The sequence below is a fragment of the Bubalus kerabau genome, chromosome 20, assembly GCF_029407905.1.
Source record: "Bubalus kerabau isolate K-KA32 ecotype Philippines breed swamp buffalo chromosome 20, PCC_UOA_SB_1v2, whole genome shotgun sequence".
Classification (NCBI taxonomy): Eukaryota; Metazoa; Chordata; class Mammalia; order Artiodactyla; family Bovidae; genus Bubalus; species Bubalus kerabau.
Window position 1 is genome coordinate 10401920 of NC_073643.1, and position 24732 is coordinate 10426651.

Genomic DNA, 24732 nt, shown 5'->3' on the forward strand with positions numbered 1-24732 from the left:
TCCAATAACTTAAATGCCCATAAACACTGGCAATCAGGGGCTTGGGAATGAGGGTTGACTGAGCTTTTCCTTTGGCGGAGTTCCTGGTATCAATCTCTAGGAGGCACTGGGCTCAGTGACAGCTGTCCTAAGTTGTAACTCTTTCTGTTTTTTACTGAAATAACTCATCATGATGTTCTATTTGTCACTTGTCAAGGAAATCAATATAGTCTAGACTTGTTACCTTGCCAAGATCTGTATTGGACAATTTATAGTCCAAGGAAAGGCTAACAAGAGAGCAGAAGGGGCAGAGCTGATGCAAGTATCTCAGTCTCCCTGTAAAACATGGAGGCTTTAGAGCCTTCTTCCAGTGGTGGGGGCAAATAAGGGTGAAGCTGAGTTGCCCTTGGCAAAACAAAGGAAGGGAGGACATTCCCGAAAAGAAAGGGGCTGAGAAGAGGAAAAAGGAGATCTTCTTTAAAATAGGGATGATCATTTTTGCCTGGCAGTGCTGTTGTGAGTATCCGATGAGGTGCTTAATATTATGTTATGCATAGTGTCTGTCTAGTACAGTGCCTGGAACAAAGGAGATCATGAATGAGGAGCTTCTAGGAGCTATAGAGGAAGAGGGAGAAAACAAATGAGTAGAAATAACATACACGACAACAGTACAGATATCTTTTGTGCAGGAGTGAAAGAAGCAGACTGTCAACATGAAGGGTAGAACTGGCATGTTTCATATCCTTTGGCCATTAGGTTGTTTCATTCATTCAAACATTTATTAAACAGCAAACACTGTGCTAGATGCTGGGGTTGTTGTTGTTTAGTCGTTAAGTTGTGTCCAACTCATCTGCCACCCCATGGATTGTGGCCTGCCAGGCTCCTCTGTCCATGGGATTTCCCAGGCAAGAATACTAAATATGGGTTGCCATTTCCTCCAGCGGCTCTTCCTGGACCAGGGGTTGAACCCGCGGTTTACAGGCAGATTATTTACCACTGAGCCACCAGGGAAGCCCAGGTGCTGGGGAAATGGAAACAGATAATCAATGGTGTTTCCCTGCAGGACTGTAGAGTCCAGTTGTGGAGATAGACATAGACACGCATTTGTGTTGGAGGTTGGTGGATACTGTCGCAGAGGTGGGAAAGGCTCAGGGTGGGGATGCTCTTCCCTCCATGAGCACAGGGTCCACCCTGTGTTTGCTTCTTGCTCATCAAAGTAACAGGCATGTGGAAACGCCTCAATAATATCACTTGAATAAGTCAATATTGAGTAAAAGAGCTGGGTGCTGAAGGAAGGCTTTGTTGAGACCAAAATGTTTGTGCTAAGATACTTAAAAAAAAATTTATTGGAGTATATTTACTTAACTGTGTTGTATTAGTTTCTGCTGTACTGCAGAGTGAGTCAGTTATATGTGTATACATATCCCCTCTTTTTTTGGATTTCCTCCCCATTTAGGTCACCACAGAACATTGAGTACTCCCTGTACTGTACGGTAGGTTCTGATTAGTTATCTATTTTATATATACTATCAGTAGTGTATAGGTGTCAGTCCCACTCTCGCAATTCATCCCACTTCCCTTTATCCCTCCCTGATGTCCATATGTTTGTTCTCTATGTCTATATCTCTATTCCTGCTTTCTAAATAAGATCACCTATACTGATTTTTCAGACGCCACATGTCTTTCTCCTTCTGACTTAATTCACTTTGTAGGATAGTGTCTATGTCCATCCATGTCACTACAAATGACCCAATTTCATTCCTTTTTATGGCTGAATAATACTGCATGGACATTTTGGTTGCTTCTATTTACTGATTACTGTAAATAGCACTGCAATGAACATTGGGGTGCATGTGTTTTTGAATTATGGTTTTCTGTAGGTATGGCAATGGCACCCCACTCCAGTACTCTTGCCTGGAAAATCCCATGGATGGAGGAGCCCGGAAGGCTGCAGTCCATGGGGTCGCTGAGGGTCAGACACGACTGAGCGACTTCACTTTCACTTTTCACTTTCCTGCATTGGAGAAGGAAATGGCAACCCACTCCAGTGTTCTTGCCTGGAGAATCCCAGGGACGGGGGAGCCTGGTGGGCTGCCATCTATGGGGTCACACAGAGTCGGACACGACTGAAGTGACTTAGCAATAGCAATAGCAAAAAATATGCCCAGGAGTAGGACTGCCATGTGAGAGAAGATACTTAATGTCTCAAGATTAAGAATCTTCAGGGAAGATGAAGATGTATGCTGTGTGTGTGTGTGTGTGTGTGTGTGTGTGTGTGTGTCTGTGTGTGGTGGGAGGTGAGGAGAGTTGCCAAACCAGTGAAGAAAGTGTGTGAAAGAACCTATAGGGGTCACTTGAGGACAGAGGCATTTGCACGTGGCTGGAGCACAGGGAGCCTTGGAAAATGAGGTTGAAATGGCAGAAAATGGTGGACTAAAATATTAGCCAATTCTACTGATTCCCTCATTCCTTCACTTAAAAGGTGTTTACTAAGTGCTTACCTGTGGCAAAAGCCTTAAAGGTATAATACCAAACCAGGCAAAAATCCCTCCTCTCAAGGAGTGTACATGCTTATAGTGGGGAGACAGACAGTGAAGATCATTGAGGACAATATACAGCATTTTCAATTGTAGTTAGTTATGAGTTTACAGAAAAGCTTCCCTGATAGCTCAGTTGGTAAATAATCTGCCTGCCATGCCGGAGACCCTGGTTCGATTCCTGGGTCGGAAGATCCACTGGAGAAGGGATAGGCTACCTACTCCAGTATTCTTGGGTTTCCCTTGTGGTTGAACTGGTAAAGAAACTGCCTGCAATGCAGGAGACCTGGGTTTAATCCCTGGGTTGGGAAGATCCCCTGGAGAAGGGAAAGGCTACCCACTCCAGTATTCTGGGCTAGAGAATTCCAATGGGATCACAAAGAGTTGGACATGACTGAGTGACTTTCACTTTATGAAAAAACTTGAGTGAATATTCTGGCCAACCAAATAAAATGGAGAAAAGTGAATCTTGGGAGAGAGATGTTGACAACTCGGGGGAAGGTATATGGAAGCACAGCTCATGTTACCTGTCAGTCACACACTCTGCAATTCTGTTTTAGGATCTAAATTGACAAAGCCATGTGATGTTCTTCCCCAGCCACTCTGACTTTATTTGAATTTGTGGCTTTCATATGAGGTCTGATCCCTGGAGTTTATAATTGCATGGGTAACTTCACAAGGTCCTCTGGACCCTTTTAGCCCTCTTTGGCCATCCTACATGTAACATCAGAGGCAGTTTGTTTTTCTTGTTTTAAAAAATCATGGGTTTATTACTAATTGTGACTTCTAAACACTGTCATCCATATTATAGAACTAGATTTCAACATACACAAACCCTTCTACTAAATCTCTCATGTCAGCATCGTTAAACACTGAATGTTTCTTATCCCTTAGAAAAGAAACCAAAGTGAGGGACAGGAGTAGTGTTTCTCCTGTTTCCTGCTTTAGTCACAGGAAATCCTCAGTTGTGGTCTCCTTGTAGTCTGGTGATGGAGTTGGGGGTGCAGTATCTCCAACGCCCCTGTGCTCCACGTACCTCATGCTCTACACCCCATGCTTACTATCATTGTTCTAACATGAAATCCTTATCTGGGGAAAGAAGGGAAAGAGCTGGATTATTTTTTAAAATTAATCATCTTAAATCCTTCTGGGTCAACGTAGGTATAAATAAATGAAAGAGCCTCCTAATTAGGACTGGGCTCTGTTCTGTTCTCTGATGTACTGTGAGAAATTTCAGGTTATTGAATGAAAACAAAAGTTGCAGTTTTTAAAAAGGCAGCATATGAATCTGGTGATTTGCTCATTTTCATAGTTTCAGATAATGATGCCATGTGATATAAAATCAGCTCTATATATCCTTCAAAGAGCCTTCTTCAGGTCCCCAAACACTGCGGGGGTGGGCTCCACTGTCCCCATGTTCCTCCACAATATCCCAACGAGGATGGGACTGCCAATGCTGAGGCTTTGGGGTTCTTCACTTACCCCCACCTCCTGCCTGTCTGTTATCCTTGTCTTCTCTGTTTTCAACCCCTTCCTCACTGGTTCTCTTCCCTCAGTTTGCAAACATGCTCAAGGTTATCCTATGGCAATGAAAGGCAATAAAAGAAAAGAAACCATTCGGTCACCATGTCCTTCCGCTGCCCTAGCATTCTCCTCCCTTTAACAGTATTACTTCTTGAATGAGTTGCCTGTGTGCCCTCCTGTCCCTCACTTTTCTTTCTTCTTTGCTCCCTATCACATCACAATCTTGTTTGGCAACCTTCTTCCATGACACACTCCATGGCTATTGCTCCTGTCGTGATGCCTGTGACCTCTCTGTTTCTTAAACTGATCGTCATTTCATTTCTTGGTCGTATCCCCAGTGACTGTGACTTCCTCTCCTTCTTCTTCCCTGGTTTCACTTTCCTTCTACCTGCTCTTTAACACCCCTTGATTTCAATTACTGCCTTTAATTGTTATGTCCATAACGATTAGATCCATACTTAGAGCCCACATTTGTCTCTAGATCCATGTCTCTAGATCTGGTCATCTCTACAGTGGTCTTGGCTTCATTCAGTAACCACGTGGTTATGTTTATACTGGAATGTTTGCCCTTATATTGACAGTCTCAGCTTCCACCTTATCCAAAGCAGCACACAGTCTGGGCTGTACAAATCTCCAACCCAGCCCCCTGTCTCCTCCAGATTCCAGATGTCTTCTTTTACAAGGTGACCAAGGTGTTCTTGGGATGATGTCTCATCTGCTTGCAGAAGGGGCCAGGAGTCCCCGGATTGTTATGCTCCATACCGATCCTATGGCTCCCCATGGCAGGGACTGCCTAGCTTTACATCAAATCCATTTTTTTTTTTTTAATTTGGGCAACATAGTTGGACTGCATTTACCCACCTGCTTGCAGTGACTGGAATGGAATATAACAGTTGGAATGTGATATAAGTTTTCAGACTAGATTGGTGAGCACCTCCTTGGAGACTTTGCATTTCTTCTCTTCGTTTCCCAGTGGCTGAATGGGGAAGACTCAGGCCCTAAAGGAGGGTGGAGATAAAATAACCGCATCATGCAGAGCCTGTCCTTTTATTCTGACTTTAACTGAACTTTTCAGGGCAAGAAATCAGCATATTGTAGTAAGCCACCAAAATGTGGGGGTTTGCATATTATAGAAGTTGTTGCTGTTCAGTCATTAAGTGGTGTCTGACTCTCTGCGATCCCATGGACTGCAGCATGCCAGACTTCGCTGTCCTTCACTATCTCCTGGAGTTTGCTCAAATTCATGTTCATTGAGTCTGTGATGCCATCCAATCATCTCATCCTCTGTCGTCCCCTTCTCCTCCTGCCTTCAATCTTTCCCAGCATCAGGGTCTTCTCCAATGAGTCAGTTCTTCACATCAGGTGGCTAAAGTATTAGAACTTCAGCATCAGTCCTTCCAATGAATATTCAGGATTGATTTCCTTCAGGATTGACTGGCATGCTTTCCCTTACTGTCCAGGGGACTCTCAAGAGTCTTCTCCATCATCACAATTTGAAAGCATCAGTTCTTCAGTGCTCAGCCTTGTTTATGATCCAACTCTTTAGCTTATCTTAAATAACATACCTCTTTCCTAACAGTTAACAATTATGTAGCACTTAATATGCCCAGTAAATTCATCTTTATTAATTAATTTCATATTCTCACAAACTATATAAAATATGTTTGTATTATTAATGCTTTTTTGAAAATGAGGAAATAGAGGCCAGAGAAGTTGAGTCAATTGATTATGAGTTGGTCATTGGAAAAACTGGGATTTAGATCCAAACAGTCTGCCCCCAGAGTACTGCCCTTGACCCCTACACAGAGGTTCAAAAGAGATATGTAGATGGAAGAATAGTGGCTCCCCAAAACCTGTGAACATGTTACTTTACATGCCCAAAGGGACTCTGTTGACTTGATTGAAATAAGGCTCTGGAGATGGGGAGATGGCACTAGATTATCTGGGTGGACTCTTCATAAGGGTCCTTAAAAGTGGAAGAAGGAGACTTTTCTGCTGGTCCAGTGGCTAAGACTCCGCCCTCCCAATGCAGGGGATCCAAGTTCAATCCCTGGTCAGGGATCTAGATCCCACACGCTGCAACTGAAGATCCACATGCCACAATGAAGACTGAAGACCTCGCAGCCAAATACATAAATGTTTTCTTTAAAAAAAGTGGAAGAAGGACATGAAAGAGAAGATCAGAATGATGCTGTCTGGGAAGGACTCACTCCACTGCCCTGGCTTTGAAGATGGGAGCTGAAGGTCATGGCAGCCCCAAGAACTGGAAGGGCAAGGAGGCAGGTACTCCCTGGAGCCTCCAGGAGACATGCAACCCTGGTGACATCTTGATTATAGTCCACGGAAGCCACTGACAGTCTGCTGACCTACACAACTGTAAAGTAATACAGCTTGTTGTTTTAAAGTTTGTGCTAATTTGTTACAACAGCAACAGGAAACCAGTATAACAGAGGAAAATCTTCTCTCACTGAGGTTAGCATTCAAATTTCTTGCAAGTTTCTAAAAAAGCAAGCTTGGAGTTATGATAATACTACTCAATTAGGAGACTATCAATACCTACTGTGCCCTGTTTCTTTTATTTTGTTTTCAGTTTAAGGCAGGAGAAGTATTTTTCCTTTTAATTATTCATAAAATTAACATGTTAGGAATGAATAATCATGAACACTCTATTTTGGTTAAAAACTTCATGTAGTGATTTTATCCTAAATAAATACACCAACTCCATAATCTTTATTTTTAATATTCTTGGTTGAACTACTAATACAAATGTCTGTACAACCAATTGTTTATCTTCTATTAGAAGTCTTATGATAGTTCACAAGTAAGTAGATACAAGATGGCCCCACACCATGTTTTTTATGCTTCTGAGAAGCTCAAGCAGCTAAAACTTGAATCCATGTGGAAAGTATCCCCCAGACTTAAATACAAAGGTCAGAACGATCTTCCTTACTCCATCACTGGCAAATGCCCCCCTCCTTTACCTCTTCACACATCACCAAGTATCCCATACCGTTTTGTTTTGTTTTGTTTTAATGGACATTTTTGTTAATTCTTTTGGACATTCTTAGTAATGTTTCATGACATTGTTTTCTTTGTGACTGTGTCAAAATACAGCTTTGAGACATGAGAGACAATCATTTATCATGATGAGAAAGATGAAGGAAGCTGCCAAGATTGTATGTTTGGTTCAAGCTGGAGCTGAGATTCAAACCCAGGCGGTCAGGCTCCAGAACCTGCACCCGACTTCTGGCAGCTAAGATAGATACTTGCTCCAAATGTCTTCTTGTGATCAGAGAACATCATTTTTAGGGAAAGTATTTTTCAGCCAAGGAAGGTGAGGCCCATATGGGCAAAATCACTTATCCAAGGCCACATGACTACATGTAGCCTAAGGGTGTAGAATCTAATTCTTCCTATTGCACTAAAGTCAGTCTATTGGACTTTTTTAGGGAAAGCATCAAGTCAGATAGCACTTATTCCACAGTTGGATTCATCTTTTGGTGCAAAATCCAGATGAGACCAAGATCCCAGAGGTACTTGCTCAACCGTGCACCTCACAGGGCATATTCCTATGGTTCTCCCCTGTAGCTGCAATCCTGGAAACTGGAATACTGCTTATGAACCTTGTAAGTGCTTTAGAATCTTAGGAAAATCAGTGGTTCGTTGTTCATTTATTCGTTCTTCAATGAAAATGCATCTAAGTGCCTAGACACCGAGGCCACAGCAGTGAATAAGACACAGCGATCCCCCAAAAGCAGCCTTTAAATAAAATATTTTCTCAGCCTGTCACAGCGGCAGAGGCTCAAGTGTGGAGACAGACTTTCCTCAGCTGTTGCTTGTTAGCTGTGTGAACTTGGGCATGTTATTAAAAAATCTCTCCGAGAGCTCTCAGAGCCTCTGACTCCTTTCAAAATGAGAATAAAGATATCTAATTGAATTGTCGTGAGACTTAAATGAAATGTGACATCCAAAGAACGTAGCCCCAAATTGGATTTCAGTAAGTGGTAAATAGGTGTATTGAAACCTGGGTATATGTTCTGTAACAGGGAAAGTACAAAGTGCTGGAGAGACCTGAAGGCAGGGAAGATTCTGCCTGGCTCAAGAGTTAGAGAAAACACGACCTCCAGAATCAATGAGCATTAACATTTCTCTATGACTCTTTTAAGATCCAGTGGTTCTAAGCCCATTTTTGCCAAATCTCAGAAACATGGGCTTTGTGCTCGAGTTACGTTTGGTAGTTAGGAAGGGATGTATGGGGGGAGTCTGGGGACTTCTGAAAAATCACAGCCTCTGTGCTTCTTTCCCCGCCATGCTCTGCAGCAGTGCGGAAGCGCCTCTGTTCCAAGCACCTGCCTCATGTTTACACGGTGGACTCCAACAACAGACTGTATTATTCCCGCATCTCTTTTGGGGGGCATAATCTCATTTAATCCTCACAACAACCCTGAAAAGTAGAGATCATACTAGCCTTTACAAATGACGAAGGGTAAGTGACTCACGAAGTGACAAAAGTAAATGCAACCCTATTTCTTCAGTTGATTTTTGCTGTCCCTGGGGGCAGCTTTGGGTGTGTACCTGAAATCGGGCTTCAAGTTCTTTGACAAGAGTCCCTCTTCTTTGCAAGAACAGCAGGGGCTGCCAAGATGACATCCGGCCCCATGCAGTGTCACTGACAGTGATATTTCATCTTCTCCTACTCTACTGTCTCTGCTCGACACAGCCTGGCCCCGAGGCCCGAGTTCCTGGAGCTTATGTGAGCAGTGGTGGTTCCTGAGCTCATAGTGTGAAGGTCTCTGGGGTCCGTGCAGGCGCTGTCACTGCTCAGGCTTCCTGCACGCTCTTCAGCTAAGCATGAAATAGCCTGCAGACAAAATACACTTTCATATTCATGGGTCATCTCACAGCTAACCTACACAGCTGTTTTTTTTTTTTTTTTCACCTCCTGGCAATAGGATGTACCAAAAAAAAGACTATGATGAGGTGTATTGTCAGTAATTCGGAATGCAGTGAAAAAGACATACGATGCACATTTTACATTATTTATATTACATTATTTGCATTCTACAGTGGTTCATTGAGTGCTTACTGTGTGTCAGGCTCTCAGAGTGTATGAATGTGAAGGAGATACCACTGTTGCCTTGAAATCTTAAGTCTATTTGTCAGTAGGCAGAAAAGAAATTACAGTGTACCATTTTCGATTTCCAAAAACAGGCAGATGTTTCACGTGATTCAGTGTGCTCCATGGAAGAGGCAAGGTAGGGAAGCAACAGCAGCTCTGTAGCTCAGGGTATCCAGAAGTAACAGGTCCTTCCCGTCCTCCAGGAGCTTTATGTGAATCACTGGAGGAAGAAGTTGGAGTTATTCCCATTCTGAAGTGACTGAGCAAACCGAGTCTTAGAAAGAGCAAGGATGGGACTTCCCTTGTGGTCCAATGATTGGGAATCCACCTTGCAATGCAGAGGATGTGGGCTTGACCCCTGGTTGCAGATCTAGGCTCCAGAGAGCCATGGGGCAAGTAAGCCCAAGTGTGGCAAGTACCGAACCTGCGTGCTCTGGAGCCAGGAGGCCTAGCTCTCCTGAGCCTACTCGGGTGCATGCGCCATTCCTTGAGAGACCTTGCACCCCAGCAAGGATCCTGCCTGCTGCAACCAAGTCCAGGCACAGCCAAATAAATAAATAAATATTAAAAAAAAAAGAAGAAGAAGAAAGAAAGAACAGAAACAGCAAGTATGCCATCAGTGTCAGGGCCAGAGTTCCATGCAGGTCTGACTCCAAAGCGTTGGTCTCTCGGGTTTATTTGATTCCCAATCTCATGACATGTAAAATGAGAGGAAGGACATGCTTTCTCCTTCCATCGTTTTGCAGTTACTCTGAACTCTTATGACGCGACCTTAGTTTTTTAAAGTTTTTTAAATTTTATTGACGTATAATTGATTTACAATGTCATGTTAATTTCATTTTGTACTGCAAAGTGATTCAGTTATGCATATATATCTATATCTATTGTTTTTCAGATTGTTTTCCCTTATAGGTTATTAAAGAATATTGAGTAGAGTTCCCCATACTCTGCAGTCAGTCCTTGTTGATTATCTGTTCTATATTTAGTAGCATCTGTATGTTAATTCCAACCGTAATTTATCCCTCCCCCGCTTCCCTTGTAACCATGTTTGTTCTCTCTGTCTCTGAGTCTGTTTCTGTTTTGTAATGTGACACTAGTTTAAATAGCACATATAAATCCTCAAAAATCTGTATGCTGTTAAAGCATAAGAAGAGAACACTTTGGGGGCCAAATTAGTATTTGACTTGTGGAAAAGAAGCCTAGGTAGAGGTTAATTTTATTTTTGGTTGGTTAGAGGAGGAATAATTCACAGTACCAACTAGGGGTAAAAAAATTCAGAGGCCTCACAATGTAGAGGAAGATTGCTAACCATAGCAAACGGATGGATCGATTGTGAATCCATTTCAGAGAGCTTGCTCGTGGAGAATATTGATATCTAACTCAGTCATTCCTCCCATGACATAAACAGACACCTTGTCTCTCTGCAAGAAAAACCACACACAGGAGCTGGGGGTGATGTTTCTAAACAATTAATTGGATGATTTTCAAGGCTTAATGGATTGGCTCAGCATATTCACACAAAATCATCAAGAGATTTGGGCTAGACGTTTCCTTGTAGCTGTCATCAGAATATATGACCGGATGTAGAAGTTCTAATTTATTATTACCTTTTACAGAATTCTGTGCACATCATTTACATTATAAATCAGGCCCATTTGAAAGCCATTTATTGGATCTCTGGTTTTGTTTCAAACAGCAGATATGGTAGACATGGGGGCATACTCAGTTTCCTAAGGAAAATAGTAGGGTTATTTAAATTATAAATGAAAACATCAAAACTGTTTGATTATCATATGCATGCAAAGTGTTTATCATGCAAGAGTTTATGCCAGAGCTGTGAGAAAGACCCTACAATACACATGTCAGAGCAACCTAGCCACTGGGAAAATACAGCTATTTTCTTCATGGGGAAGGAAGGAAGGGAGGGGAATATTATTATGTTTGACTTGCCCTCAGGAATAGTCTGTCCTAGATATGGACCCCCCCAAAAGTTGCCAAATGAAATTTTTCTTTCTGTGTGTGTGTGTGCTGCATGCTCAGTTATGTCCAACTCTTTGTGACCCCATGGACTATAGCCCACCAGGCTCCTCTGTCTATGGAATTACCCAGGCTAGAATACTAGATAGGGTAGCCATTCCCTTCTCCAAGGGATCTCCCCAACCCAGGGATTGGACCCGTGTCTCTTGTGTCTTTGGCAGGCAGATTCTTTGCCACTGAGACACCTGAGAAGTTATGGGAAGCTGCAGACTTCTTTATAGGGGAGATTATAATTCAGTGGGAGTTTATTGATTACTCAGTATGTATGGGTATTTCACACACATTCCCTCTTTAATCCTTAAGGCACGCCCTTGAACTGGGAGGTCCCACTTGTAGGCAGAAGCAATAGTTGCTCAAGTTCGTGGGGCGTACATACATCAGGTCATATCACAATTTGAAGGGCAGTGGCATAATCGGAACTGGAGTCTTTTGATTTTAATCTCTTTTCCTTCACGATCATTGTATCTCTTCCTGTGAATCCAACTCATTGTTTGAAAGGGTGTTGCAAACTAATGGAAGGAAGCCGTAAGGTTTTCTCTTGTGAAAATAAAAAAAATGGGAAACTCATTTTCTTTCAAGGTTAGAGTTTGCGGTGTGGGGACTTTCCTTTGTGGTCTCCAAATGCAGGGCCTCAACTATCCAAATGTACATGTCAGCAGGAAGTTCTACTTACCACTTTCAAAGGCCTTCACAGCTCCCTGCTCTTAGCAGTGTAAGATGTAAGCGTAAGGATGATGCAGCTCACCCTGCTGGTCTGGCATTTAGACACAGACTGCGTGGCCAATGCTAGTATTGGGGACAGGCTGGGGGAAGTCCAAAGCAGCAGACCTCTTGGATACAGACCAACACCCTGTTCTCAGCATGGGGCTTAGTCCAGAGAGAACCACACCCAGGACTTATATAAAATCAAAGGGTATAGCCCTTTTAGGGCTTGCCTTGTAGTTCAGTTGGTAAAGAATCTGCCTGCAGTGCAGGAGACCTGGGTTCGATTCCTGGGTTGGGAAGATCCCCTGGAGAAGGAAATGGCAACCCACTCCGGTATTCTTGCCTGGAGAATCCCATGGGCAGAGGAGCCTGGCCGTCCATGGAGTCTCAAGAGTCAGACACGACTTAGCAACTAAACCACCACCACCAGCCCTTTTAACCCCCTTTCCTGGGTTTTCAGGGATGTATTCTAAGTGCGACAGCATGTCCTCAAACAGGAGGCTCACACTGTTGCCAGTTTTCAGGGTAGGTTCCCACCTCCGTGGAGGGCTCCTTTGATGGAGATTGGCCTCACTTCTTTTATGTACCCTTTCATTTGAAGGTTATAGCTCATTTAAATCATACTCACAGGCACATTACCCCCACATGTAGGTCAGAACAGGTTCCAATGTCTGCTCCATTCTGTATCCTTTCTCATGCTGATTGACTTGGTGAAGGAATGAGATCATTGATCTTTCAGCTCTCCTCGTAGTAAGTAATTATGTTGATCTTTTAAGGAATCAAGATAGTTTGACATAAGAGAAAAGGTATATAAATAAAATAGAAATTGAATAAACACCCTGTGACATAAACCTTGAAGCAGAACTGTATATTATTTCATGATTGTTTTGTCTTAATAATACCAACTTATTAGTCTGTCCACTAATCTATCTAGACTTATAAAGTTCTAGAATCAAAGACAGCAAAATAGTAATAGACACCTTGAGAGCACACCTGTGGTATTTATTCCCCACTAATGGAACCAGAACTCCCTAGACATAGTTGATTCTTGGTTCAGAGAGAAAATATACTAAATGAAGCTTAGCATTTTGTTGTAATAGAAAGCTAGAAATGATAAACCAATTGTCTATAATTGTCTATAATTCCATTGTCTATAATTCTGAGTTAATTTTCACATGTGTTATGAAGTAGGGGAATGACAACTTTTTTGGGGGGAGGGCATGAAGAAATCTAATTGTTGTAGCACCATTTGTTTAAAAAGCATTTTACCTCATTGAATTATCTTTGAAAATTAATTGGTTATTAATGTCAAGGTTTATTTCTGGACTCTCAGTTCTATTCAGTTAGTCTGATGTCTATCCTTCTATCAGTACCATTCAGTCTTGATTTTTTTTTTTTTGCCATTTTTTTTTTAATTGAAGGATAATTGCTTTACAGAACTTTGTAGTTTTCTGTCAGACATCAACCAGAATCAGCCATAGGTACACCCATGTCCCCTCCCTCCTGCAACTCTGTCCCATCTCTCTCTCCATCCCATCTCTCTCTCCATCCCACCCTTCTAGATTATTACAGAGCCCTTGTTTGAGTTCTCTGAGTCATACAGCAAACTCCCATTGGCTATCTATATTACATGTGGTATTGTATGTTTCCATGGTATTCTCTCCATACATCTTACCCTCTCTCTCTCCCTCTTCCTCTCCCCCCATGTCCATAGGTCTATTCTCTATGTCTGCTTCTGTTTTGCTGCCCTGAAAATAAATTCATCAGTACCATCTTTCTAGTAGCCACATACATGTGTCAGTATACGATATTTATATTTCTCTTTCTGACTCACTTCACTCTGTATAATAGGCTCTAGGTTCATCCACCTCATTAGAACTGACTCAAATGAGTTCCTTTTTTATGGCAGAGTAGTATTCCATTGTATATATGTACCACAGCCTCTTTATCCATTCATCTGTCCATGGACATCTAGGTTGCTTCTATGTTCTAGCTATTGTAAACAGTGCTGCAATGAACATTGAGGTACACGTGTCTTTTTCAATTTTGGTTTCCTCAGGGTATATACCTACTAGTGGGATTGGTAGGTCATATGGTGGTTTTATTCCTGGTTTTTGTAAGGAATCTCCATACCATCTTACATGGTGGCTGTATTAATTTACATTCCCGCCAGCAGTGCAAGAGTGTTCCCTTTTCTCCACACCCTCTCCAGCATTTATTTTTTGCAGACTTTTTGATGATGGCCATTCTGACTGGTGTGAGTTGGTATCTCATCGTACTTTTGATTTGCGTCTCTAATAATGAATGATGTTGAGCATCTTTTCATGTGTTTGGTAGCCATCTGTATGTCTTCTTTGGAGAAATGTCTGTTTAGGTCTTTTTCCCAATTCTTGACTGTGTTGATAAGTTTTGAAATCAGAAAGTGTGAGTCCTACAGCTTATTTTTCTTTACCAATACTGTTTTGTTATTCTGCTTTTTTCATATGAAATATCCATATGCACTACTTGAACCAATTTATTACATTATTTAAAACATTATAAGTTACATTATACACATATTTGCTGACTTTGAATTCATCTAAATTGACTTTTAAATAAAAAAAGAAAAGAGAAAGAAGAGAGATTCCCTCCACTCCATTTAGTGCCACTGTGTGCTGAGTGCTGGGATGAGAGACAAGGACTTGGGATCCTAGCCGCTGTTCTCAAAGTTTGAACATTTTGCCAAGATAGGTGTCTCTAATGTTTAAGGTTGTATGATATATTTTCAGGATTAATTCTGAAGATGTAAAATTTGTACTACTTATTTTAGAACCTAACTCGTACTATCTAGCAGATCTTCCATAAACTTCTTAAGGATAAAGACTGTATCATCAATGCCACATATAGTTTCTGATAGTATCTTAGAGAGTTGTGGGTACCTGATTAGTCTTCTGCTTCTGCTCTACTGCTATTTATACAAGGTTACTGCTTTGAGATGAGTCCATTGCTGGAGCCCACTGTTCCATAGAGATATCTTAACTGGCCAAGAAGAATCTCAGTTGAAGTCCATGAAGTCAACAAAAGAAATAATGAGAAAAAGAGTGGATTAAATTATCAGTTACACCAGTGGGAATCCTCAGGACAATACTGGAGACATAGGAAGGGATAGGTGTTGGTTCTCTGACAGCCTAGGAGCTGGTTTCATAGGTACTTAGTTTAATGCATATTCCAGGACACATAATTTTGCTCCAAGCCATGAAGGCACCTGGAATTATATTATTTCTTAGTAAAAGCACAAAGTAGATTTAAAAATAATTTTTTGAAACTTTTTTATACTATAACTGATTTTCTGAAAGATTTTTAATATGGGCCATTTTAAAAGTCTTTATTGAATTTGTTATAATATTGCTTCTGTTTTATGGTGTTTTTTTTTTTGGTCTGGGAGGCTTGTGGGTTCTTAGATCCCTGACCAGGGATTGAACCTGCACCCCCTGCATTGAGGTGAAGTCTCTCAGCCACTGGACCTCCAGGGAAGACTTCCACGGCTGATTTTTATCTGAAGACAGATACAGTGGTGTATCTGCCCCCTCTCAACAGTAGCCTTATGCTTGTTGCCCATACTTGGAATCCTGGAATGGTAACTGTAGAACGATCTTGGACAAACCTCCTCAACATTAAAAATCTCTTGCAAGATGGTATCCAGCCTGTGCTTGACTACTTTTGTTAATGAGGAACTCATTAACTACCCAAACCATTTCACTTTTGAAGGGCTCTAAACAATGAGCAAAAATATACCTCAATGCAACTTTAAATCACTGGATTATTTCTACCCTCTAGACACATCTTCCAGATATTTAAGATAGCCATCATCTTCTTCCAGGGTCTCACTTCTATCCTAACTAAATGTCACTATTTTATCCAAGTGTTTGTTAAATTTTTTGAAACAAAATTTAGCCCCTTTTAAAGTGAAGTCCCTCAGTCGTGTCCGACTCTTTGCGACCCCATGGACGGTAGCCGACCAGGCTCCGGGTCCATGGGATTTTCCAGGCAAGAATACTGGAGTGGGCTGCCATTTCCTTCTCAAGGGGATCTTCCCAACCCAGGGATCGAACCGGGGTCTCCTGCATTGCAGACAGACGCTTTACCATCTGAGCCACTAGCGAAGTCCTTTTAACTGAAACCAAATTACATCTATTCTCATTAAAAATAGGAACACCCTAGTCACACAATTAATGATGCTAAAATTTTTTATCTAGTAAGGAAGAGTCAGATCTTTGGACAAATTCAAGCAAGTCATCCTCATTCCTTGTTCATACATTGCATAAGTGCCTTATTGATTTCATTTTCTGATGTGACAAAATATAATCTGCCCACTTAAACTTCACAGAATGGGAAGAACTGATTGTGCACTCAGAGTTGCAGAACCAGGAAGAGGGAATCCTGGCTTCTAGAACTTCAATCCTCACAAGGAGCAGAAAGCTATACTTTCACTTAAACTATGTTCCCAAATGTGGGGTGATTCCTCCAGTCCCACCCCAACCTTGGACAGAAAAGTGATGGATCTCAGAGATACACAATCCTGCACTTATCATCTAGGTAGGTTAGGAGAAAGGCTGGGCCCATAAACTCTATTCTTCATTAACCACTTCTTTTGTTATGTTTCAGCCCATTTAACCTTCTAGTGTGTATGAACCTTGTCGTCAAATGATTGCAAGAACTAAAGCAACATAACAATTACAGAGCTAAATCTTGGCAAAGCAGCTCAAGAGCTCAGCAATTCCATTAAAATTTTAAAGGAGTTAATCCTCTGGGAAGTGTTCCTATTAATTAAACAAAGGTGAAAGAAAACAGGTTTTACATTTATTCTTTGCAAGGAGAAGGTGGGCCATGGTCTGAATGCAAAGGAGCTGTGTGTCAAAGGTCAGTGCACCTCCTCAAGCACTCGAAGGGTGATGATTTCAGGTCATTTGTCTGCAAAGCAATGGGGGCTGATTTTTGTTCGGAAGAGATTTTCAGGTCAGAAAAAGTTTCCAAAAGTCCGTAGGGATTGAATTCATACAGATCCACAATGTAGCTTAGGAGACAAGAGGCCAAGCCTCATTTGGTATTGAGCTCAGTATCATTGGATTAGAAACTGGAAACTTGTCTGGTGGAGTAGATCAATGGCCACAGCAAAATGAGAGACTCTGGGTCTCCTACTCTCTTCCCCCACTACATCGATCCCATCTGAGAATACGACTGCGGTGCATTTGACTTGGGCATGTATAGAGTAATGGAGGGTATACACAATGGAGGGATCTGGCTACACAGCTTCCTATAAATACCTGAAAACAGAATGCATTTGCCAAGGTGCCCCAGGCACAGATCAGATCCTGCATGGACCTCAGAGAGGTGCAAAGCAGAGCTACCAGGTAACAGTGGATCAGAGACTTGAGACAGTGAAGTCTGGGGGTTATCTATGCTGGAAGGAACAAAGATGATAGAGTCCTACACAGGCAGATTGTCTTTCCTCTAGGGCTCTTCTGAGTCGAGTTGGCGGTGGGAGGGGAGGGAGCGGGGCATGTGGATTTCCAGTATAAGGTTGGTGAGCACAAATCTGAAAAGCAATTTTGGAACTTAAATTAGTTCTATCAACTATATTGAGAGTTAAATTTTCTGTTTCTGGATTTGCTGGTCAAGTAGGGCTTAACTAGCTCTGTCAAGCCAATGCATTTTATTTGTTTTCTTTATATATTTATTAAAATATAGTTGACTTCCGATGTTTCAGGGGCACAGCAAGATGATTCAGTTATACATATACACATATATTATTTTGAGATTATTTTCCATTATAGGTTATTATAAGATATTGACTATAGTTCCCTGTGCTATACATTAAATATTTGTTGCTTGTTGCATATCCATTTTTTAAAATTAGAGGTCTAGCAATCTATTCATACTAAGTCACACAAGTGGAAACAAAATGTCATAAATTTTTTGGTTAGCAAAAATTCATGAGTTTTCTAAAATATATATATTATATACACTATATATGTATATAAAGCTTTTCTACTATGCTTGATAAAGGTTTGAGAAAGAACATCAAAAGGAAAGAAGATATGGAGAAATTGGAAAGCATAAACTAAATGAAATGGGAGCACTGAATATGAAATAGAAAAAGTTAAACAAACTACCTAAAAGTAAAAGATCATCATAGTAGTTCAGTTGTTTTTAAATATGGCTGCTCATTAGAAACATATCTGGAGCTCTGGAGAAAAAGCAATACTTGGGCATTTGTATTTTTCAAAAAATTCCAAGATAATTCTGATATGCATCTGTTTTAAAAACCAATACAATATTGTAAAGTTAAAAAATAAAATAAAATAAAAAATAAATAAAAAAAATGATTAGAGGTTTTTCTATTAAATGGTAGTTTTGGTGATCTAGATTTATTTTTCTGTTAACTGATTATGATACAGTGGTATTAAGTGAGTAATAGTTACAGTTGGGAAGATACCCTTGAGAGGGAATGGCAACCCACTGCAGTATTCTTGCCTGGAGAATTCCATGGACAGAGGAGCTTGGTCAGACATGACTGAGTGACTAATACTTTCACTTTCGATCACATAGTAAAAGATGCTTATCAGTTTTCACAATCAACAGCCTGGGGGATTGGGGGGGAAAAATAATTACAATTGCAAGCCATAATGGGAACATGATTAATCTAACAATATAAGATAATTACATACAATTTAGAGGGGTCAAGCAGAGTGAAGTGGTAAATAGAAGTGCCTTCATGCACATGTTTTCATCCACCTAGCCAGTCTATGTCTTTTGGTTGGTGCATTTAATTCATTTACATTTAAGGTGATTATTGATATGCATGACCCTATTACCATTTTCTTAACTGTTTTGTGTTTATTTTGTGTAGGTCTTTTCTTTCTTTTGTGTTTCCTGACTAGGGAAGTTCCTTTAGCACTTGTTTTAAAGCTGGTTTGATGGTGTTAAATTCTCTTAACTTTTGCTTGTCTGGAAAGCTTTTGATTTCTCCAATAAATCTGAATGAGAGTCTTGCTGGGTAGAGTAGTCTTGGTTGTAGTTTTTTCCCTTTCATCACTTTAAATATATCATGCCATTCCCTTCTGGCTCGTAGAGTTTCTGTTGGGAAATCAGCTGATAACCTGATGGGAGTTCCCTTGCATGTTTTTGTCATTTTCCCCTTGTTGCTTTTAATATTTTATCTCTCTCTTTAATTTTTTGTCAGCTTGATTACTGTGTGTCTTGGTGTGTTCCTCCTTGGGTTTATCCTGCCTGGGACTCTCTGGGCTTCCTGGATTTGACTGAATATTTTCCTTTTCCATGTTCAGGAAATATTTGCATTATCTCTGCAAATATTTTCTCAGGTCCTTTTTCTCTTTCTTCTTCTTCTGCTGCTGCTGCTAAGTCACTTCAGTTGTGTCCGACTCTGTGCGACCCCATAGGCGGCAGCCCACCAGGCTCCCCCGTCCCTGGGATTCTCCAGACAAGAACACTGGAGTGGGTTGCCATTTCCTTCTCCAATGCAGGAAAGTGAAAAGTGAAAGTGAAGTCGCTCAGTCATCTCCGACTCTTCGTGACCCCATGGACTGCAGCCTACCAGGCTCCTCTGTCCATGGGATTTTCCAAGCAAGAGTACTGGAGTGGGGTGCCATTGCCTTCTCCACCTCTCCTTCTACGACCCCTATAATGTGAATGTTGGTGTGTTTAATGTTGTCCCAGAGGTCTCTTTGGAGAAGGAAATGGCAACCCACTCCAGTATTCTTGCCTGGAAAATTCCATGGACAGAGGAGTCTGGCAGGCTATGGTCCATGGGGTCCCAAAAAGACATGGCTGAGCGTCTGAGCATCAGTGGTCTCTTAGGCTGTCGTCATTTTCTCTTCATTCTTTTTTTGTATATTCTGTTCTGCAACAGTGATTTCCACCATTCTGTCCTCCAGGTCATTTATCCATTCTTCCCCCTTAGTTATTGTGCTATTGATTCCTTCTAGTGTATTATTCATCTCTGTTTGTTCTTTAGTTCTTCGGTAAACATTTCTTGCATCTTCTCCATTGTTTTCCCAAGGCACTGGATCGTCTTCACTAGCATTATTCTGAATTCTTTTTCTGGAAGGTTGCCCATCTCCACTTCATTTAATTGTTTTTCTAGGGTTTTATCTCATCCCTTCATCTGTGACATTTTGCTTCTTCATCCTGATTAACTTTCTGTAATATGCTTTTGTTCTAGCTACTGTGGTATTGTGGCTCTTCTTGCTTCTTCTGTCTACACTCTGTTGGAAGAGGCTAAGAGGCTTGTGTAAGCTTCCTGATGAGAGGGACTGGTGGTGGGAAAAACTGGGTCTTTCTCTAACGGGCAGGGCCTTGCTCAGTAAAGCTTTAATCCAATTATCTCTGATAGGTGGGGTTGCTGCTCCCTCCATTTTAGTTTTTTGGCTTGAGGTGACCCAGCCCTGGGCTGCAGGGTTAATGGTGAGCTCAAAGAGCGCTTACGCCAAGATGGACCTTTCAAGACCAGCTGCTGCCAGTGCCCTGATCTCTGTGGTGAGCCCTTCCTGACCCACGCCTCCGCAGGAGACCCTCCAAAACTAGCAGGTCATTTTGGTTCAGTCTGCTGTGGGCTCATTGCTCCTTTCTTCTGGGTCTTTGTGTGCACAAGATTTTGTTTGAGTCCTCCAAGACTGGAGTCTCTGTTTCCCCCAGTCCTGTGGAAGTCCTATCATCAAATCCTGCTGGCTTCAAGGTCAGGTTCCCAGTTCCTTTGTCAGATCCCCAGGCTGGGAAGCCTGACATGGGGTTCAGAATCTTCACAACAGTGGGAGAACTACTTTGGTATTATTGTTCTCCAGTTTGTAGGTAACCCACCCGGCAGGTATGGGATTTGATTTTATTGTGGTTGTGGCCCTCCTACCATCTCACTGTGGCTTCTTATTTGCCTTTGGAGATGGGATATCTTATTTTGTAGGGTTCCTGCATCGTCCTGTTCATGGTTAGTCAACAGTTAGTTGCAATTTTGGTGCTGTTGCAGGAGGAGATGAGCATACAACCTTTTATTCCACAATCTTGAACCAGAACGACTCCAAAACTGGTATGTTTTAGAGCATCTTGAAATTGTAGAAAGATTTCAAGAGGCAAAGCTTCAGAAGAGATATAGTCTATTTCTCTATTTACCACTGGTGTCTAGAGGGAGAAAATGTGTGTTCTACCAGTTGCAAGATCAACAATAGAGGACCAAATGAAGAGGAATGGTTAATAAAAGACAAACATTGATGGAAATTGTTTCACTTTAGGTTCCCTAAAAATAGCCTGAAGTGGGGATTCTTATAAAATTAGTTTAGTGAGGTAGTGATTTCAGGTGAAACTCATAAGCAAATGAGGGAAACAGGATGTGGTCAGGAGGAAGCTGGGCAAAGATGCAGGTATGACTGACGTGTAGCCCAACCCATCACAGAGTGTAGCCCATCACAGAGCTGGTTCACACTGAGGCAAGGATGCTGGCTTTGTGTTCCTCTGCATTACCCATCACTGACTGGTAAGACATAAAAGCTTTGGGAGAAAGTTCAGTACTTGCATGGTCATAAGGAGAGAAGGCAGAATGGTATTTTGGAAAATAAGTGTGTGTATAGTGGAGAGAAGAGAATTCTAGATTGAACTAACATTAAGAAAGAAACAACTACCTGCCAATTGCTTTCTACTGCCATTACCACGTTTTAGGGGAGGGAAAATTGAGGCTGGGGTAAGTTGCATAATATTGGTAAAGAATCCGCCTGCAATGTAGGAGACCCCGGGTTGATTCCTGAGTTGGGAAGATCCACTGGAGAAGGGAAAGGCTCCCCACTCCAGTATTCTGGCCTAGAAAATTCCATGGACTGTGTAGTCTATGGGGTCACAGAGTCGGACACGACTGAGCGACTTTCACTTTCACTTCAATTTCATACCGAAAAGAGTGGTGGAGTCAGAAAATGATGCTGGGTGCTTGCCCTGGCCCTTCCCACTCCCCCTTCCCCAGGCTCCTTTCTCTCCGCCCCATCAAAGGAACAGTAAGAACACCTGAGCAGTTAGAGGGCAACCTGTGTGAATTAAAGGTAAAGGATCTATAGGGAGAAGGGAGACCGAAGGACAATTAGCAGAAATGAGTGCAGAGTTGAAAGAGGCTGCAGGAGAGGGACTGTGTGGCCTCTAACAGAGGTGGAACTCACTTGTGAACTTCTGAATTATCATGTTGATATTTGTACTTTTGTAAACAAAGAGCTTTGTGTAACCTAAACTCTGGAAGATTGACCAGAATCCCCAAACCCATTCTTATTTAAAAATAACAAAGCAATAACAGTAAAAATATAAAATATGGCCTAGCAAATTTTTTGTGTGTGGCTGACTTAGAGATATCCTTTAATCCTCATAGTTACTCTGCAGACTGATATTATGCCTCCACTGAGAGCCACCCTCAAAGCTCTGTCTTTGACGTTCTCAAGCTCTCAAATGCAGAGTAAATGATTCTCCACGTGGCCCGGGGAGATGTGCCTGAGAGAAGTGCTTTCCTCATGGACTATCTAAAACTGGACCCTTAACCTTTCAAGCAGTGCATTCTACACAAGAGAGATTACCTGTGACATTTATTAGTGTTCTGGTAGGGCAGGGGAGGGACAAGATAATCATGTGGTTCAGTAAGTTTGGGAGAAAAATAATTAAACAAATTTAACTGGTTTCTCTGACATGGTTACTAAGTGGGATTTAACTGCACACCCAGATGTGCTCTATGCATGAATATCCAGCAGAGAAACCTGGAGTTCAGGGTTTCCCAAATATACTTGCAAACAGAACTGTTTTGTAAAGATTTTTGATAGGGTTAATATTCTGCTAAACCAGAACTCTGAGACCTCTCTTCAGAGGTGATTGCTATGCTCCCTGCTCTTGGATTTAGAATTCTGATACTCTATTAAGTGAACATTTCACTGGGTAAGGGCAGCACCTTCAGCTGTTATTATTCATGTATGCCATTACACAAATATATTGAATTGAGTCCTTGAGAGGAAGTTTTGTTCAGGGTAGTAGGCAGCCCAAGGGCCAAGGGATGGGAGGCCCTAAGATGGCCAGTGAAGAAGACTGCATATACCTGTTCTCATTGCTCAGGGCTCTGAGAACAGAAAAAAAAAACCTTTGAGATTTTTTGCAACCATCTCAATTCCATTTTTCGACATGATGAAAAATCACAAAACACTGAATCGACACTCTTTCTTTCAGCTTTAAAAATCAAATGAAAACAAAGACATTAGAGTGGGTCATCAGACTAGTCCTCTGTTTCAGTCTCTGCCCCATGGTATTAGGAGGTGGGTTGATTCCATACATTTGAATGAAGCAGAAGATCTTACTGGTTCCTATCAGGCAGCAGGGAAACCCAAACACTGTTTCTAGGGAAAAGATCTAATGGCTGAAATCAAATGATGGGATTGCAAAGCAATGACTGGTTGCTAATACTCCTGGGAAGCATTATGGGATAGAGAGTGGTCTATATAGTGGGAAGATTCAGGCACAAAAGGTCTTCAGCAAAAGTAGGTTATAGAAGCTCTATCTAAAATCTCTTGCTATCTGGAGTACATAAGCATAGCAAAGCCTTTCTAATATATGTTTAATGTACAGATTGAGAAGGATGCCTTCATTCAGGCTGTATGTGAGATGCCCAGTGAGGGGAGGGTGAGCCCTGTGCATTCCTTTGCTGTCAGTATTGTGCAGTTCTGTGTGGATTCTTAGCCGCTGCTTAGTTTCAACCAAACCAACACTCATGAAATAGACAACTGACTTTACAAGACTTCTACAAAGAAAAGTGTAGGTTAGAGAAGATTCTTATTTCAGAGATTTTTTTTTTCCCTTTCATATCCCCTTTTATTTTTTCAATCACTCAGTCATGTTCAACTCTTTCAACCCCATGGACTGAAGCATGCCAGGCTTCCCTGTCCTTCACCATCTCCCAGAGCTTGCTCAAACTCATGTCCATTTAGTCAGTGATCCCGTCTAACCATCTCATCCTCTGTTGTACCATTCTCTTCCTGCCTTCAATCTTTCCAAGTGTCAGGGTCTTATCTAATATCAGCTCTTCGCATCAGGTGGCCAAAGTATTGGAGCTTCAGTTTTAGCATCAGGCCTTCCAATGAATATTCAGGATTGATTTCCTTTAGGATTGACTGGTTTCATCTCCTTGCTTGCTCCAAGGGACTCGCAAGAGTCTTCTCCAACAGCACAGTTCAAAAGCATCAATTCTTCGGTGCTCAGCCTCTGTAAGGTCCAACTCTCACATCCATACATGACTACTGCACACCCCTCATCCACTTATTTTTCAACTGGAAATTTGAACTTCTTAATCTCCTTCATCTATTTATTTCCTCCCCACCCTCCTCCCCTCTAGCAACCACCTGTTTGCTCTCTGGATCTATAACCCTGTTTTGTTATGTTTAACAAAACATTTGTTTTGTTTTTAAGTTCCACATACAAGTGAAATCATAGTGTTTGTTTTCTGTCTGACTTATTTTACTTAGCACATTACCCTCTAGATACAACCATGTTGTCATAAATGGCAATATATCATTTCCTTTTTATGGCTGAGTAATATGGTATTGTATTCAAATACCACATCTTCTTTATTCATTCATCTGTTGATAGGCATTTAGTTTGCTCCCATGTGAATAATGCTGCAATGAACATAGTGGGGCATGCATTTTTTCCAGTGAGTGTTTTCATTTTCTTTGGATGAATGCCAAAGAAGTAGAATTGATGGATCATATGGTAGGTCTATTTTTAATTTTTTGAGGACTCTCCATACTGTTATCCATAGTGTCTGCATCAAAT

At 41.5% G+C, this 24732-nt stretch overlaps 2 long non-coding RNA genes across 3 annotated transcripts in view; one reads left to right on the plus strand and one right to left on the minus strand.

The window, feature by feature from the left end:
- Positions 1 to 7739: 7739 nt before the first annotated feature.
- Positions 7740 to 12001, minus strand: LOC129635305 (uncharacterized). Of its 2 annotated transcripts, XR_008706215.1 has the most exons (4): positions 11870 to 12001; positions 10767 to 10889; positions 9230 to 9379; positions 7740 to 8901 (listed from the first exon to the last, which is right to left on the minus strand). It is a non-coding gene; the product is annotated as an uncharacterized LOC129635305 (long non-coding RNA). The 2 variants fall into 2 exon arrangements; XR_008706214.1 differs by lacking the exon at positions 7740 to 8901 and having other exon boundaries at positions 9019 to 9379.
- Positions 12002 to 20502: 8501 nt separating this feature from the next.
- The window catches only part of LOC129634749 (uncharacterized), a 134645-nt gene continuing 130415 nt past the window's right edge, over positions 20503 to 24732 (plus strand). The window contains exon 1 of the long non-coding RNA XR_008705865.1: positions 20503 to 21424. This is a non-coding gene — a long non-coding RNA (uncharacterized LOC129634749). The remainder of the gene's footprint in view (positions 21425 to 24732) is intronic.